This window comes from Oxyura jamaicensis, chromosome 3 (assembly GCF_011077185.1).
Source record: "Oxyura jamaicensis isolate SHBP4307 breed ruddy duck chromosome 3, BPBGC_Ojam_1.0, whole genome shotgun sequence".
Lineage (NCBI taxonomy): Eukaryota > Metazoa > Chordata > Aves > Anseriformes > Anatidae > Oxyura > Oxyura jamaicensis.
In genome coordinates, this window is record NC_048895.1 from 93,373,513 (window position 1) to 93,381,426 (window position 7,914).

The window sequence follows — 7,914 nt, forward strand, 5'->3', positions numbered from 1 at the left end:
TATTTTATTTTCCTTTCTTTTTTTAATTGTTTTTTTTATTATTATTATTATTTTAATTTAATTTTTTAATTGTTTAATTGTAATTATCATTTTTTTCATTTTTACTTTATCTATAAAATGCACACTTATGGATGAAATTGTTAATGAGAATTCTGAAAATGAACACCAAATCAGTGTGGAGCTTGGTTTATCAGGTTCTAGGATGATGCTGGGCCAAAAAGAAAAATGGAACACAACAAAACCACCCCCCCAGAAAAACAAAAAAACAAACAACAACAACAACAGAAAAACACTCAACCCTTCTTCTGTTATAGAATCATCAAAACTAGAGCCTTTAGTGGTCTTCTCCAACTCCCCAAGTATTGAATATCTCATTCTGTATTCATCTATTACTGTTGGTTACATGTTTCACTAAGTTTTACCTTGCCTGGCTGTGCATCAAAGAATACTGTCATTATTATTCATTATCCAATTTCCTATCAGACAGGTTCTGGCTCAGATATTTATTATGCTAAATACTGTAAACTAAGAAGTTACTCTGCAAAAAGAAGAAAGCATAATAAAATAAATAAATAAATAAATACAAAAAAAAAAAAAAAAAAAAAACCTATACCAGGTTGATGAAAAGAAGTGCAAATGTTAAAAAGCCTAAATACAGATTAATCTTGTACTGCAGAATTTATCCCAGCTTGAATATCAGATGAGTCTTTTAGTGAATTAAACCCATATTTTTCTATTAGTCAAGTCACCTTGCATTTTATGAGTCAAATCTAGCTTCAGTTCTCATGCCTGAATACCAGAACTTATGATTAGTGACAGATATTTCTCTCTCTCCTTTACCACTAGACAGCTTTTGAGCCTCAAATAATTATATTTCTATCTATTATTAAAATCTTTTTGTATCTATGATTTAAAGGAAAGATATGTATGTCCTTTGCAAATGAGCCTATTAGAGAGAGGAGGAGGAGGATGTCATTTAAGGACTGTCTCTGCTACCTGCAAAGGAAATTGCGTAAGGATCAGTCCTGTGACTTGGCTTATGCAAATTTACCCACCTACTGTGCAGTGCCCCAGTGTGGGGCTGGCAGGAACCTGAGTGGGCTCAACCATGTGCAAATACAAAGATGACTGCTGATTTGGACCAAGGGACTGGAAACCCTTCATCATAGAAACCTTGCCTTTTCCTGTATTTATAAGTAAACTGCAAGCTGGCAGAGTAATATGTGTAGAAAAAATATTATCATGTCTCACATCATTGTTACATTTTTGGGCACCAGTACTGAAGAGGAAAAATACATTCTTCTATGAAGCTGAAATTGAGATGCAGCACTTAGCATGCATTGAATGATCAGCACAAAACTGGAGACCATATTAGACTTAAAACCTTAGGAGTGTTCCAGGAACACTTCTGGGGAAATATCCAGGTCTGTACAATCCTTCCAGTGATTTTTTAAAAAAATTATTTCTTCTTCTAAAAAAACAGACTAGGGTTTTCAAAAGTAATTGAAGATATATACAGTCTTATAAAAATGACCTCTAGATTGCTTTCTTATATTGGGAACTCAAACAATACACTATCAATAAACATGTTGGTTGTGTATAATTGTCCTTTCAATTATTTTCACATTTAGGACCTGTAAGCATTTCAGATAATGAAAGGACCAATTAGACACTGCTTGTGGTATTCACTTCTGGTATGCATAATTTCACTCATGCTCACAGGCAACCTTTCTTCTAATCTGAGTAGTAAACATAATTTTTATATAGTTTTACCTGGTATCTAAATGTACAGTGACACATATAGAACTATGTCCCTATATATACCCTGAAGAACACATCGCAAGCATACCTGTTTCCAAAAGCTTGTCATGTTTAGGTATTTCTCTCTAGTTGCTTTTAAAGGCTGGTAAAATTAGCCATATGAAGAAGCATAAATACTAGGGAATCGAAGAGCCACATAACAAATACAATAGTGATACCCATGTTTTTATAAAATCAAGGTAATGTTTCTTGTAAATAAACCAAATTTTAGACAAAATACCGAGAGTTGGTCAGATGCATTTCAATGTTAACAATGTAAACATTTAATTTACTGAGTGTTTTGCTTTAAAAAATGTAATTATGTTGGCTGCTCATTTTTCATTTGCTGTTATAGAATATCTTGCAAACAAGGCATCCATGTCCCCATTTAAGATCAGCTGGATCATGAGTAGCCAAGATCTACAATGAAAGATCTATAGAACTCATGGTGAAACATGAGCAGAGCTTGGGAAAGTATTATTTGAGAAAGCATTATTCGCTTTTTTCCTTCCAATTTTCTGGTCTTTAAATTCTTCACTCTTGTCAGATGTTCCTCAGAGTTCTTTCAGTGGATTTTCTTCTGGATTTCATAACTTTGTGCACTCTAGGTGTAAAAGATACTTACTGGGATATGCAGCTGAGCTCTTCATAATTTCACTGCAAACAAGATTATATTTAATTAACTTCATGAGGATTCTGGATGTTTATGTGAGTCCTAGTAAGTTGGTTGCAACCACTTATAGAAAACTGTCATCACCTAACCCCAGCTTCTAGTTCCTCATCTGCAAATTGAGTTCACAGAACTTCCTTACCATGAATGCCTGTGAAAAAATAAAAATAAAGTGCTGTATGTGAAGGAGGTGAAAGATGGCAAGCTGAGCATCTAAATTTGCATGAGTTGCAGAACTCCTGGCACTAGTGCACTGACTAAAATTCAGACTAAGTCCACTAAATCCAAACTAAATTCTGGGAGTTGAAATGGTTGTCTCTTCCTTTAAGATTTTTTTTTTTTCCTGTAAGTTGTTTAAATAATTAATTTTGCATCAAAATAATCACAAATGAGTCTGGCTTCAGAATATCTACTCGCATCTACAAATACCTAAATGGAGTTGGTTCATAACCTTTGTAAGGATATGTGTATTCTGTTACAGGACAGATAAATTGCTTTTTTATTTCCATTCCCCTTGACAGATAATAAGAGTGAGCTAGATCACAAGATCTACACTGAATAAAGAGCTGTTATGTGTGTGCCCCAAATTATTAGTAGCATTGTTACAGTTCACTGAAGGTCTCTAATTAGTATGCATCCACAGTGAGAAAGGACAGTGTAGAGCATTTTACAAGAATACAATATCATTAAATAAACCAGTGGTGTTGTCTAATCAGTAATACTGTTGGATATACTAGTCAATCTACCATTCAAATAGCACACTGCAGATTTTGAAGATCTTTGTAAAAGGGTGGTGAGAGTGATAAAGACAATGAGAAGGTCTTTGATAAGAAGTTGATAAAACAGGATGGTTTACCACAGGAAACAAATCAGAAAGGATATCAGTGAATGCATGAGAAATAATGAAGAGCAAAAGGAAAGCAGACTGTATATTTTTGTTCTCTTTAAGTCATGGCAGAAGAAGGAAAAACTGAATTAAATTATTTGTAGAAAATACAGCATAGATACAACACTTTTTCCTTTCAATAAGGTAAAAATACCGTAGAACTCATTAAGGCTAAAAATATAGCTACCTTATAGAATCATAGAAACATTCAAGTTGGAAAAGACCTCTAAGATGGTATAATCCAACCTTTAATATAGTAATAAAATCCACCACTAAACCATGCTACTAAATTTTACATCTACATGTTTCTTGAAGACATCCGAGGATGGTGACTCAACCACTTCCCTGGGTAGCCTATTCCGATGCCGCTCAACCCTTTCAGTAAAGAAATTTCTCTTACTATCCAACCTAAACCTCCCCTGGCACAACTTGAGGCCATTTCCCCTTGTCTTATCATTTGGTGCCTGAGAGACAACCACCTTGCTACACCTTCTTTAAGGCAATTGTAAAGTGTGATAAAGTCTCCCCTGAGCTTCCTTTTCTCTAGGCTAAACAACCCCCACTCTTTCAGCTGCTCCTCATAAGACTTTTTTTCTAGACCTTTCACCAACTTCATTGGACATGTTCCAGCACCTCTATGACCTTCTTGTAGTGAGGGTCCCAAAATATATATAGTATATATATTTTAAACATATGCTATATATATATATATATATATAAAATAAAAATAAAAAAATAAAAATAAAAAAAAAAGCTTTGGCTTAGCCCTAACCTTTAGGTTTTCAAACTTTCTTGTGTTAGAAATTAGGTGAAATTTCTGAAGTTTCCCATGGACAATTAAGATACCTGGGATCCTCTTTTCATGGGTTAATGCACTACGACATCTATTCAATAAATGTGCTAAGCTGCACCTTGAAACCAGACAAATTTCTCATCTCCACAAAACCTACCTACTGTGAGTACGCAAAACAGCCACAGATAAATTATATGTTTACTGCTGTCACAAAGTAATAGGAAAGATAGATGATTGCTGCTGAACCAAATATGTTTTCCAAATTACATTCACTCCAAAATAAAATTATTTAAAGGAAAACAATTCAAGAATGTTATGTCACTTCTTGAATATAGCATTGTAACATTCTTCTTGGATAATTAAGAAAAGAATTAAGTTTAGCCTTCTGTTGAAATATCAGTGCAAAACTGCAGAGGTGTACACCTCAGAACATAGAAATTACAGCTCAGGTATGCAGATCAAGCCACAAAAAATTGTACCTGTGTGATGTGTGTAGGCAAGATCTAGTAACACAGTTATTCACAAATGCTCTGCTTGTTCCTCTCTGCTATAGAGAAAATGAGAGGTTAGCATAAATAACCAGGAAACTGTCTAAATTACTCTTGAGTAATTCAAGAAATTTACACACATACAGGTTTCATATTCCCAAATCCATTAACAGAACTTAATACAGTAGGTTGAGAGCACACTGGATAGTGAGCAATGCTCCAGAGAAGAGGACTGACGCTGCCTCCTGTGCATCAATCTGTCTCCTAGGCAACTAGTATTTAATTAATTATCCAAATATGATGCTCTCCCTTTACTAGAGACAACTTAGATCATGTTTTTGCACTCTGTTAGGTGGAATACAGTTAAGAGGGAGTGCACTGTCTTGCATCTGAATCCTACCTTTATCTATCTATACTTTTGCAAGTAACATTATAGCACAGTGTTGATTATACCCTGGACTGTGTTGTAGTGTTTTTCTGAAATAATATACTGTATTATCTGCTTATTTTCAAAACTTTTTTTTTTTTTTTTTTTTTTAGTCCTGTAGTGGAAGATGGGTATTTCCTACATAAATACTTTGTTGCTCACTCACTTTCTTCAAACCTTGTCATTCCATGTACCCAAAGAAACACAGCTTCTTTGTTGTACTGTAAGATGTAACATTTTATATTATTATATACTACATTATTATTCTAACACCCTCCTAGTTTTAAACCTAGGCTTTAGATTTGTTTTGTGAATACTTTTTTTCTGTGCTTTCATTCACAGGCAGTTAAAAAAAAAAAAAAAAAAGAAAATGAAATTATGTTCATTTAAGTAACAATGTTGAACTTGAATGCTGAGAAACTTTCACTTTGTATTGGAATTTATAATGTTGTTTCAAAATAACAGTTATCTTATTGACCTCTGTGTGTATTTTTACTGTACGACAAATATATATATAACCATAATAAATAAAATAAATGAAATATGAAAAAATACATGCATCATTGAGGATTAACAAAGTACTCAAAACTTCAATACTCCCCAAATCATTTTATTTCTTGCATAAATTTCTGTCTGAACTGATATCTGGAAAAAGTATCACACATTTAAAGATGCTACCAGAAAGCAATGAGTAGCACCCTTTCAGTTGTTCACTTCTGCTCCACCACATGTTCTGCTAACATTGACCAATTTCAGAAAAAGATCTGCTATTTAGAGAGGAAGTAGACTTCAGATGAGCAAAGTATTCACTTGTCTACTCGCTTTAAGGTGATTGTGCATGTGTTTAACTGATATTTGATGTAATGTATACATCTAAATACAACAAGGCATGGTCTCTGGTCCTGAGTTAGCATGCCACAGGCTAGCTACAACTACATTACTTTGCACTTGGCTTTGAGTCTCTTTGACTACATCTCTGCTGCTACTGGCTACTTCTATGAAGTACACTATACAAAACCTAAGCAATATTTGAGTATGATTTGGAGGTTAAAATAGGGCAGGAAGCATTTCCAACACACAGGTCTCAGAATGTCACCCATTTCCCAACAAAAGAGGTTATCTGTGCTGACATGAGCCATGTCATGACAACTAGTGTCCTCAGAAGAAGTATCCTGGTTTCTGGAAGAAGTACCCTGGATCTTTCTTCTTTCCCTTCATGAAAATGGATGTGACATTTTTGTTTTTGCAGTCAGCAGAAATCTTATCATGACATTTTACAGAAACCCTACCATGACATTTTAAAGATGACAGAAAAAGGCCTCTCAAAGAAATTATCCAGCTCTTTCTGCATCACTGGATTCATCCCATCCCACCTGATTCCATAGGCTTGTGTATGCTGAATTTGCTAAGAGTTCCCTAACCACATCTTCCTCTACTATGAACAGTGTTCATTATCACACCCTCTGTTACTAGATCCAAGAGGCCTGAGACCAGATCTTACTGGTAAAGGCTGAGAGAAAAGTACTACTGAATAATTTTATTTTTCTTGTTACCTTTGTCACTAGCTAAGTGGGCAGTAAACGCACATTTTCCTTAGTTTCACTTCTTTTGCTGATGTCCACTAAGAAACTTTTGTTGATGTTCATGTATGTTGCTAATTGCAGCCCCAACTAAGCTCTGGCTTTCCTAACTCCACCCCTACATGCTTAGGCAATGTCTCTATATTCCCTAAGTAGCCCATCCTCTTGACACCTCCTCTGTATTTCCTTTTCATTTGGCTCAACACAATGGCAAGTCTGCTTTCAGGACTGGACAAAATAAAAGTGGTCATAGTCACCTGATGTGAAATGCTTAACCACTACAAACTGCTGGTACAGATGTGCTCATAATTTTTTGAAGAGTCAAAGCTAGGTCAGGAGTCATCGATTCTGCACAGCTAGCATAAATCTTTATTAAACAACACACAAATCCTCTCGGAAGCATCAGAACTATATTCATGCCCTTATTTTTCATCTGGTTGCAGCAGGTACTGCCAGGTGACCCAGTAGTGCCCAGAACTTGGGTTGATTGTGGTTGAAGCATGGCGTATGTCTGGCTGATGGAGCTGAACGTAGGAAGAGTTGGTTACCTCTCATGGAGAATCCAGCTGCAGATCCTGTAATCCATGGCATGGGGTGCTTTTAGATAATTTTTCTATTTGGAACACACTTTATTTACTTAGTTAAGATGGATTTTCCTAGCAAGAGGAGTGCCTTTGATGTTTTCTGTGACAAGAACGATATGCATTATGTTTGGACTGAGTTTTTAGTTAAATAAATCAGGCAGTACAAGTAATAAATCATAGCAGCTATAAATCAATAAAAGCCTGTGAAAGTTAGGACAAACTGCCTTGTTCTTACTCCAAAAGTCTGAATTTAAGAGAAAATGACAATAGTCTAGAAAAAATAAGAATACAGTTTAAAAAAAAAAAAAAAAAAGGGAGAGAGAGAGATGTGCAGACCTTTCCAAGAACCCAAAGAAAGTCATTCACACATCTGGAAATAAAACTCATGACTCCTGATTCTAAATCTTGCATCTTATACAACAGACATTTGCACCTCAGAACTACGGGACTGTGACCAATGCAGCCTGTTAAAACATGAAGCATCCACAAGTCTGAGTGCTTTAATATATTCCTTATATCTGAAATTATAGTCTTCCCTCGAAGCAGTGGATAACAGCAGAGCTGTGACTGAGTGTCCTGTTGTTTCAGCTGTTAATTAAAGCCTGCATCCCCTGTACTGGGTACCTATTGAGGGTAACGCACGTGGGAGGTTGCTGAAAAGGCTTGTACAGACTGCTCTTAACCAG